Source organism: Pterocles gutturalis, unplaced genomic scaffold, assembly GCF_000699245.1.
Source record: "Pterocles gutturalis isolate BGI_N339 unplaced genomic scaffold, ASM69924v1 Scaffold52941, whole genome shotgun sequence".
Lineage (NCBI taxonomy): Eukaryota > Metazoa > Chordata > Aves > Pterocliformes > Pteroclidae > Pterocles > Pterocles gutturalis.
The window spans coordinates 403-9,998 of NW_010099794.1; the positions used below are offsets into that span (position 1 = coordinate 403).

The 9,596-nt window shown below is 36.6% G+C and overlaps 1 long non-coding RNA gene across 1 annotated transcript; it reads right to left on the reverse strand.

Moving 5' to 3' along the window:
* Positions 1-4,303: 4,303 nt before the first annotated feature.
* On the reverse strand, positions 4,304-8,527 carry LOC104464484. Its single transcript, XR_727582.1, has 3 exons — positions 8,393-8,527; positions 7,290-7,425; positions 4,304-5,014 (listed from the first exon to the last, which is right to left on the reverse strand). It is a non-coding gene; the product is annotated as an uncharacterized LOC104464484 (long non-coding RNA).
* Positions 8,528-9,596: the final 1,069 nt, after the last annotated feature.

A 9,596-nucleotide genomic window follows, 5' to 3' on the forward strand; every position in this document is an offset into this window, starting at 1 on the left:
CACTAAAAAAATCTGCCTAAAGATTACTGGAATTCATAGATATATGAAAGAAAGGAGACTAAGTGTAACAAATAAGAAAGAGTAATTTCTGAGATAGTTGGTGAGTAAAATTAAGATCAACAGGGAGGCTTCAGCTTCGGTTTCAAGGGTTGGTGGTGTGACAACAGTTGCTAATTACAGGCAGGTTAATGCAAGGTTGTTTAAGGAAATTTGAGATTACACAGGTAAGTAACGTGGCTGTTAGGTCAACAAATCCCTTTCAATGAGGAAGGAAGACATCACAAAGGCACAGGGAGACAACATTGATGGATCATGTTGAGAATCTTGGCCCGAAGTTACAAAGTTAAACAACGTACGTTAAGAAAAAGCTGATCAAACTCTATGAAAACTCAGGTAGTAAATACACAAGCGTAACTTCATTGAAAGAAGTATCTCAGATTCTTCCGAGACACTGAGTACTTCCCCCCATACATTTTACTCATTACTGTTTTATATAAAGAACATTTAAATGTATATTCAACCAACATAATTGTTGCTTTGTAGCTGCACTGCCCAATCTCAGCTTTGAAACTCTTCTGCTGCTTCCTGCTTCCCCGACTCCTGGTCACAACTAGCTGAAGTATCCCATGTATACGCCATAATAATGCAGCAGGATTTTTAGATTCAGCACATTCCTTACCAAACTTCAGCAGTCCATTTACACAACTTGCACCTGCGTAACAAGGTACACCAATGCAGATCTTCACTAGGTTCTGATACATAGATTCTACTCATTGCAAATAAATGAAGAGCTTTGCAGTGTTCTCTATTTTTGTAAGCAACAGGGAAGTCTGTTCTCTCTAGGTAAAACTAGTGTCATTTTTGAGGAACAGAAACACTCCTTGAAAGCCAAGTGATTTAACAGTAACTAGACAACTAAGTTTACGTGCTCCCCCCAAGCTGATGTCAGAAAACTCCAGATACGTTTGATTTCTCCTTATACAGAAAACAAAAATGCGCCTATGCAGCTTTGCCATTGGCCACTACTCAACAAGTATGAGATAACAGTAAGTAAGCATATAAGCAGTGAAACTGATGCACAGAATTGTGAAATAATCTTGTAATTGCTCCATCCCTCAGTATTACATGGAATTCAAAACATTCAGTTTATTTTGGAATAGTATTTGACCTTTGGAAATACCGTCTTCTAAAAATTTCCATTATTGAGTAACTTTGATTTCAGCATATAGTTTCTCAATTTATGGTGACTACTAAACAAAAGAAATTAAAACCAGAAGCATAGCTTGTCTAGAATAATCACAGACTTAATAGAATTACTGTTCACTATGCAATTCTTTAGTTCCTGTTAATCTAATTAAGAAGTGAAATACCAGAGTAAGAGAGCTCTGATTTACCATTACGCCTTGTAAAAGTTGTTTCCTAATCTGTTTCAGAAGACAGCTTCCTTTTTTTCTGCATCCTGAACTGCATTATACTACCAAGATTCAGTTCCCTGTTTAATGTTATTATCTGTACCATCATTTCTGCTAAGAACCCCGCTCATTGCTCTGGCTGTACAGTGCCTGTTCACAAGGCAAAGCAGAACACCACCACTGACCCTGCCACAACGATTGATTTTCCAATCTAGATATAAATGAACAGTGGATCACAAGGAAACAAACTGACACTGATCAGTATGCCAGGCAGTGGAATCAACAAACCACTGTCATTTGTGCTTTGTAAGGTAAAGGAATTTTACAGAGTTCTCTGAAGAATAGTAGGGCTGCTGTGCAGATTTTTATGAAGATGTTTGCTCAAGCTTAGGGGAAAGCAAGGAAAGAATTAATGCACTCAGCTGAAAAGGGATGTGAATACTCTAATTGGTGCTGGAGCTGGCATCTGAAGAAGTTACTGACAGAAAATAGTTACAGGTTCCAGAGGGCCCTCAGAAATGAAAGCCAGTAACTTGGGCTTCACCCAGTGGAAAAGGGGGAGTCAGAAAGGATGCAGATTTTTAACTATTTTTAATCAATATAAAATAATCTGTGTAAAAACAGTCAAAGCCATGCTGCAATTAAACTCTCTCAGCCACAGAGCCATCTGACTGTTCTTGGATGACGGCCGGTAGAACTAGTCCAGCATTAGATACTCAGCACCACAAAGGGGATACAATGAAGCCACCACGCATTGCCAGCCCCTCCAATCAAGACCCTAGGTCAACAAAGATCATGGTTAAAGCACACACACAGACTTTTTCCCACTTGACGAGTAATATAAGACCACTGCATGCTGTCTTATTCTAGCACAGATAGAAGCCACTCAGGAACAGCCAGTTAACATGCTTACTATCAAGTTGCTATCCCAGAGGATTACACGCAGCACAATAAGGCAAACTATTAAAACTGAAAACAATGAAAGTAGTGTTACTTAATTCTTGTTCTAGACAACCTCCATCTTCTTTCCCAAAATACACATAAAAATATGGAGACAAGGAGATGAGATTTTTTGAAAGTTCACAATAGACAGTTTCAGAAAGAAACCCAGGGTCTGTAAAGCAGTGCAAAAGCAAGCACAACAATTTGATTTGAAACCAGTTCTCTGTAAGAAAGAGCAAATACAGAGAATGTAAGCTACATTAAAATAGCTGCAGTTCACGTTACATGACTGGGCCAGTTCATTTTTTTCTGACATGAGTTGTAAAATAACAATAATAAGAAACAGCATAAAGGCTTTTTTCTTAATAAATTTTAATGTTAAGACCAGTTTGGATAAAAACACAAAGTTACAAGAACCACACTACTGCAAATTCTGCATGATGCACAGTAGTGCTCACAATATTTGAGTGGCAAGACCATTTTGGAACTGATTACGAAAGACATGTTGAAGACAATCTTGGCATAAGTAAGAATGTATGTTACCAGTGAATTTGATCTTGTGAAAATATATCTGTCCCACAATGTACACCACTGTAAATAGCCAAATGCAGTACTTATGCACATCAAAAATATACAGGGTGAATATTCAATTTAGCGTTTTGTCAGCAACAGTGAATGAGAGAGAAATACTTTTCTGTTATTTTTCTGTGATTTCATTTCACTGGAAATTTCCTAATAAATCACTCCAAAGAGTAATAATTGTGGTTCAAAACCATCACAACAACAGTAATTCTGTAAAGCAGTAGTTTCTGACCTTCTGATAGTGACAGCCCAATGCTCCTGCCACTAGATTCAGATGCATTTGGCTTGTGCTCACTGCCTTAGAACATGAGTCCAGACACCAAAGAATGCACTATCACCATCACGGCCTGGACCACATTAGCTCAAAACACGTCAGAGCAGAGATGCAACATCAATAACAGGAGATGATACTCTCAAAGCACCTGCCAGATTCTCAAGTATTAATTATATACACATATGGTTAAGGACAGAATACTGAAGGACAGTGTACCGAGTAGCAAGTTAAATGTTCCATCAATTTTCTGATTACTGCAATGGATACATTTCCCTCCTTTAATCTAGGAAAGATACTGCAATCTAAGCACATCATTTGATGCTACTTAAAGCTTTGTGATACTGTTATGTATTTTCTTTAAAATATCTACATTAAAAAAAGCCCAAACATTACTGCAAAATAACTCTATCTACATGTAGAAATAACACAGACTTGATTTGGTGGCTCTTGTTTGACCGTGTCCTTGCAAAGAAATCTCCTACCTTTTCCTTGCCTGTTTAATAGCATATATATTTCCCTGTCCCACAGGCAATAAATGGTACATGATGAATAATTTCCTCAACATTACTCCCATAAAAATTCACAGTGACTAATTCTGAATGAAGAGATTGTTGTTGCTGGGGGTCTCTTTTTTTTTTCTTTTAAGTAATTGTGCAGTATAAAATTCATACTACAATTTGCAACTTTGGTAACTTACAGAAAAAAGTTTTCAAGGTCTTTAATTAAAGACCAGGTCAGAATGTTGCTTACACTATGCTCTTTGTTTCTGTGCAAACATATCAGATAAGGTTCATCCCTCCTCTTGAGCTCCTGAAAACTTGTATTATTGATAAGAAATTGTCTACGATTTAAGTTGTGAACCTATCTAATTCTTCCTTGGTACCTTTAAATGCTTCCATCACCTAGCCTTAGTAAATTTTTCACTTACTGTTTCAATTCAAGAAATCCTGATTCCCAAAGCCAACCCTCCTCCCACCCTCCACCCCCCCAACCAAACAGAAAAACCCAGCTGAGCCTCAACAAGTACATCTGAATTCTTAGAAGAGGAAATCTTTTCTTGATTTAACAGCTACTGTACAATATTACAAACTCAGACACATGAAAAACAACCAGGCAATAGAAAATGTACAACAGCTTTGGTGTTATACAAAATAATAAAAAAGACTTGACAGCAAGATACACAGTTCATTATGTTCTCACCACAGCCACTTAATTGCTGACTGTAATACAGTTTTTTTACTTTTGATATTCTCTGTGTGGCCTTTCCACTCATGAAAAATAACACTATATTACTACAATAAGAACTGTTATGAACACCGTAAAGTAAGCTCCAAATTTTATAAAAACATTTTGCCTCTTTGCACTATTGCTTTGTGGCACATTGTCAACAGAACAGCAGTCCAAAATAAAGTGACAACTAGATTTAATAAATTAATATACTTTTTTAAAGATGTACAATGCACATTCTTTTTAATCCAAGGTTTTAGGGCGCCAGGGTACTTCTATTTACACATATACAGACCTCAGACAGCATTGATAACATCAGAAAATGCAGATAAGGAAGAGCACCTTAACTGCTATCTGGATGCTACTAATAGAAGCCAAAACACTGCTGAGAGTATTACTGGGAGAGATATCCAAAGACTGAAGAAGAGTCTATGAAAAAAAGACACGTAAAGGCAAAAGGAAGATCAAGATGTTTAGTATGACCATTTATTCTTGTGAAGACTGAGGTGGAGTTGTTGATGTGCCTTGTTTACCAGACTTCCGTTCATAATTCACAAGTCGTTGCCCAACAAGGTACCTGGAATGATAGTAAAACCAGGAGAAATTAACAGAAATGAACACAATTCTGTAGCACAAAGCCACCCTATCTCCTTTGCTGCAGAAGTAACTTTCTAATTTCAATAAAAGTTATTCTACAAGTGATCCCTCCCTCCTTAACGATCTGCAACCGTCCTCTTCTTTTTTCTCAGCATTCAGGCATTTCATAATGGAATACTGGCATTACAGGCTTGTGATTACAGCCTTAACTTCGGTAGTCAGATAGGTATAAGCTCAAGGAAGATATGAAATACAAAGAGTGTGTTTGCATTATTTATATACCAAGTGCCTTTGCTGGATGATACTCTTAAGAGCATCTCTGCAGTGTGTGTTTGAGCCACTCCCACAACAATATTAAACCAAGTGAGAGTGTAATGAGGTTCTGAGTTCAAAAAAGAATCTGCCACAAGGCAGAATATGCACTGGGTAAGAGAGGCTCAGCTCATATATCCAGTGAAAAACACCCTGGTTGAAAAAAAGTTAATATTGTAAAGGAAGAATACTGCACCTCAATCTTTCTAAAAAGGGAGAAAAAAGATCCTAATGCTGCTCCATGTGAACTCTAAGGGCTGTGAGATTCCTTTATTTAAATTATATTTCAACATCTCACTGTCTCATCAGCTTAGCAGTTTTCCTACCTTTCACGTTATTCCTTACATCCTCTGCATCATTGATTCACACTTTTTTTGACATATAAATTCCTTTACATGCTTCCTATTTGTATGCTGGTTCTACATGTAGAAGAGCCATATGCACCTATGAATTCTTCCCCTGAAACATGCCATTTTCTTTGGAAACTTTTTCACCACCGCTCCTTTTCTCATGGTACCATAACCAAACCATCACATTTTTTTTTTTTTGTATGTTTTAGAATGCCACAAAAACTTGCACATGCTTTTGAAATTTGTTTCGTGAAAGATCTAATTAAGCATATTTCTGAACCATAAATCTCTACTGTGTACCATGTTTGCTTACTTCCTGAAATGAGATAATTGACTTAAGTTGTACAAACTTATTGTCTACAAGGTTGGTTATAGCATTTAATAAGTTCATTTCATATCAAAGTAATTTTCACTTAGATATATTTTCACAGCTCTGTATACTGTTTACATGCCTTATTCACACAAGAAAGCAACTTGTAACATTACTGCAAGTTGCAATTCAATACACATTCTGCCTGAAAGATACTAACATTTAGCTCACAACCCATTTGTAAATATAAATACCACCTATACATACTACAGTAGGCCAAATACTACAGAACATGTTATGAAGGTAGGTGGCAAGCAGGATTTAAATCAGCTGATGAAATAAAAGGTGCTAAAATATAAATTGCCAAGAGTTTAATTTTAGTTACAACTCTCAATATTTCTAGATACTGTTAATTTCACATTTATACCAAACACTTAATGCATCAGCCACTTCCTAACATTTAAGATTCAAAGAACTTTATTTTAGGTTTTACTCCTTCTGTAGTCAGTGGAAAGCAAAACCACTCTGGGATAAAACTCAGGGCATGGACACAACAAATTCATTTATTCCTTTGCAAAACAAAAGAAGCCTCAGTAATACTAGTTGCTGGTGTCCAAAGCTTATTTTCCTAAATAACCAACACATGAGGTAATTAAGGTAACACAAAAGATAATACGGATAACACACAAGAAAAGCTTAGAAACTAAGCAGGATAACCGGAAAAAATGCTGGGAAAATTAATATTTTCTCAGGCATCTGAGTAAAACAGAGTAATAATTACTGAAAACATCAGAAAACAAGAAAAAATTTAGTAAGGACAAACTCTATGAAATCAACCAATGTTCTTTAACAGGTTAATTGGACTAACAAGTAGAAAAAATAAGAAAAACAGTTAAGCTGAAAAGGTTGGAGAAATGGTTTCATAAGCAGCAGATTGAGACAAGATTTTACTTCCAGACACGTCATAATTATTACATTCACTTGTCCTTCAAGATTACAAAAGTGGAGACAAACAAGCAATCAGCTTCATTTGTGGTAACACACATTCAAGTCAGACACATTCAAGGATCTTCCATTTAACAGTCTATTCCTTTGTTTATCTACCTGAACTACAGAAAAGTAGTTCATTTGCCATGAACAGTCTAGGTCTGCTTCAGAGGGTCATTTGTCTAGAAAGTTTCTTAAAATTCTTTTTAGCCCGAAGTATCTGTAACACCTGAGTTCAATCTGAAGTTATCACAATTTAAAGTGGAAAAATCAAAAACCCCACACTATATACTCACTTGTCATTTTTAATATGTTCATAAAGGCGCTTGAATTGGCGGACTTGGAAGGAGAGAATTCCCATCAAAACCACGACCATAAGCAGAAAAGGATAAATCCGTCGCTGAACTAGGTTTTGCATTTCAGCAGTAACTCCTACAAAACAAGACATACCCCTCATATAATCTAGCATTGCTAAAGTAACTCAGGCATTTCTGCTTCTGTACCTGCTTCTATACTTTTTGTTATACTGTAACTTCAGTAGAAGGGCTGTGAAATAACTAATGCATCCATTTATCTCAAGAGATCCAACATGACAGCTACTGTCCCTTTTTTATCTGAAGCATTAAAGCTGAAAATTTTCCATTAACACGGTGAAAATCCACAATAAATAAAAAAATAACTTATCAGGTCTTCTTGTTTATTGACTTCTCCATACCTTATATCAGAAAAAAGTTGACACTATAAAAGTCTGCATTCAAGTGCGAAGTTGAAGAATAAAAAGGGATTTCTTGAACATGTTAACAGCAAAACTAACCAGCAACAAAGACAAAACTGTTGATGAAAAAGTACATCTACCCTGCTTCTAATAAAATTATTTCCCTCAATTATGAGGAGATATTAAAGTCTGAAAAAAACCCCAACTATATTTACAATTCATGTTTTATTTTAATACTGAATGAAAACCTCAAACCAAAACATTTCCACCTGTTCTAGGCTTCCTTTAGAACCTGACAAATCAGAAGACATGTCCTCAGCTCAGTGTAGCTCTTAAAGAGAGACTAAAATTAAAGGTTAACTGTCCAAAGAAGAAATGAATTAATCATCCATTTCCCAAAATAGCTAGATACTTACATTTCTGCTGCTAGATATTATGCAGTCCCATACTCTTCACATATTCTGCATTTAGTTTATCAAAAAGCCATTCAGAGTAATGTATTGTATTTCTCAAAAAAACCCAAACTCTTAAGAAGACACAGCAATCCTTAAGCATTTACATTTGCCGTCAGAATAGTGTGGGGTTTTTTTAAATAATCGAGGGCTTGAAGTTCTATTTCCACAGATATATTTACATTGCTCTAAACCATCAGACAATAAACAGGTATTCAAAATGTATACATACCTAATAAAGGTACAACACCAGAAGCTATGATGTACGGTACACACAGGGAAAGTAACAGAACAGAGATTACGGGTGCTGCCAGTTTACGGATTATGAAGTGTAAATCAATGTTACGAATCCCATTTGCATACACCTAAGAAAAACAAGTTAGAAGTAGAAAGGATCAATCAAGAAAGCCATGCTTTGCACTTACAGTAATAATTACAAGGTTTTACACAATTCTCTTTATGAGAGGAAACAGGTGTTCCCAACTTTAAGAAAGCCATGATGGCCAGTCAAAGAAGGAAAAACTCTGTGCCAATCCACATCATGAGGATTCCAGGAAATCATTTAAATAATGCTGAGGAGAGCAACCTAATCTGGAACAGTGTTGTGATTTGGTTGCAGGAGTGCAAGACACAAGCTGAAAGATTATTAAATAGAGCTGTGGATGGTGGTTTTGTGAGTGACCTGGGATTGCTTTGTGCGGTTAACTTGATGAAAGAGGATTCTGTGTATGCTAATAGAGCAAATGTATTAAATCTGGTAACACAGGCAAAAAACAGGATCTTATTTTGTACTTGGTTGGTCAGACCAGAGCCTCTGCATGTGGGGCCTATGTCTGATGATAGGGCCTCTGCACTTCTTGAGGAGCTAAGGTCTCAACATGACTAGACTAATCATGGGAAATGACCGATTTCAAATGGCTACCACATACAGCTAGACAACGGCCTCTGTCCCATAGCCTGGAAGCAAACATTTCTAATGATGGCCTAGGAGAGTGTGAGTATAACCAACGGGCCCAGGAAGAGCATTCAAACTGGAAGGAAGAGCCACGGTATACATCAAAAGGTACAGAACAGAGACTACATGTCTCCAATGTGACACCTAAAGTGATCAGTAAACAATTCCATAACCAGGACTATGTGCTAGACTTAATTAAGAGATGCACCTTTTGTACAGAGGTCAGGACACGCACCATAACCAGAATATATAGAGCAGAGCTGAAAAGTTACCTTCTGACAAACAACTGAGATACTTCACTGACAAGCACAGAACTTAAAGGTTATAATGAAGAAAAAAATACTTCTACCAAACAGCAATAGGCTATGTGACTCAACTGCTCACAGAAAGCGTTCTGTCTTGTTAATAATAAAAGGGGAATGGAAATGCTGTCTTTCTCATGCACTCATCACAATCACAGAATGTTAGAGATTGAAAGGGA